Source organism: Anneissia japonica, unplaced genomic scaffold, assembly GCF_011630105.1.
Source record: "Anneissia japonica isolate Jap-2015-1 unplaced genomic scaffold, ASM1163010v1 scaffold1696_len571195_cov180, whole genome shotgun sequence".
In the NCBI taxonomy this organism is placed as follows: Eukaryota; Metazoa; Echinodermata; class Crinoidea; order Comatulida; family Comatulidae; genus Anneissia; species Anneissia japonica.
In genome coordinates this window covers 86919-88502 of record NW_022695941.1, presented here as the reverse complement: position 1 = coordinate 88502, position 1584 = coordinate 86919, and the positions used below count along the sequence as shown (strand labels likewise).

The window sequence follows — 1584 nt, the reverse complement described above, 5'->3', positions numbered from 1 at the left end:
TATATATATTTATAGTTATAGTTTATCACCAGCCCCGGTATGGACTTTAAATAATCATACCTTGAAAGTCACAGACTCTGTAACCTACCTCGGGGTCACACTTAACAGCAATCTAAAGGGAAATTCTCACGTTGATGCGAGAATTCGTAATTCCCAAAAAGCCTTTTTTTCAATACAAAGTATCGGCGTGTGTAAACAGGGCTCTTGTACTGAGGTGACACTTCACATTTGGAACACTGTAGTTGTTCCTATTCTTACATATGGTTGCCAGTGTATTAATATCAATAGAGTTGACAACATGGATAAAATTCAAAGTAAGTTGGTAAAGGCATTTCTTGGTATCCCTAAATTTTGCAGGTCAGCTCCTCGGTTACATGCAGTTAACTTGCCTGTAAATTTGTATATAGGATCTGTGTGTAAATAATACCTTGCATTTTTAACTAATATCCCAACTTCATGGGTTATACACCAAGCTTAGGAAGGTCATTTACCTTAGGCTACGGTCACACTAGAGTCTCAAACCTGGCTTGACTCACCGCGGGTGAGATTTCAAGCCAGGCTCGAAATTCTGGGTCGGTCACACTAGTTGGATGAAAGTCGAAACAGCAGAGCCGTAGAGAGAGAGTTTGGCCAGCTCTCTGTTTCACGGGATTCGATATACGCGCGTGTGATTGGGTGGATCGCAATCAAAGATTTTACACCAGACGTGCCCGAACCATTCTTCTTCAACTGATCTTTTATCAGCTTGTATTGGGCTCGCAATGCCTTCACTTTTGTTTGAATTTGGGCCGACTTCTCTTCTCATGTCCGAGACTGGCTAATCTGTCAGCAAGCACGCCAAAAATTCCCGTTTTGTTGTTTGTTTTTTTATTTTCTATCCGGTCTCTCAGCTCGGGTTGGCCGCACAAATCTACCAGGTCAGCAGTTTCCTGGTCGCTCCAAATCAATCGCATTATTATTAATTAAAATTTGAATTAACTTTTATGAAAAGTAATGATTGCGTCTTGATTAAACACACATGAAGGGTTTTTTATTCAAGAACTTCTAAATGCAACGGCGTCATCGACTGTGATTGGTCGACAGGCGATGAGGAAATGTCAATCTCGGTCACGCCAGGGTCAATCCAGGGTCAATATGGGTGCTGAGCCGGGATCGAGATAGGTAGATTGAGATCGAGGTCACGCTTGGCGCGAGTCGGGGCAGATGCGGTCACATTACGAAAATCTCACCCGCGGTGAGTCAAGCCAGGCTTGACTCTAGTGCGACCGTAGCCTTAATTCAAGTGACCACACATCATTTGGGAATGTTGATGAGTTTCCCAGGTACTAGACAAGGACAGGAAATTACTGATCCTTATTGGTCAGATGGTATGAAAGGTGATGCTATATCACATACATTTGTACTTTTACAGACACTCCTCAGTTTGTCCTCCCTGAGTACACATTACTTTCGCCTTCTATCAATTTGTATATATCATCAACTTGTTTCTCAAGTGTTTTTGTAAATACGCTTTTCACTTGGAATAAATTGTACAGTTCTACATATAAATTAGTGTGGTGTATTTTTATCATCTCATCGTAATCT

General features: G+C 41.5%; 1 protein-coding gene across 6 annotated transcripts in view; it reads right to left on the bottom strand.

Moving 5' to 3' along the window:
- Window positions 1-1584, bottom strand: part of LOC117101628 (fibropellin-1-like) — a 32085-nt gene that overhangs the window by 22897 nt on the left and 7604 nt on the right. The gene's annotated exons all lie outside the window — the stretch shown is intronic.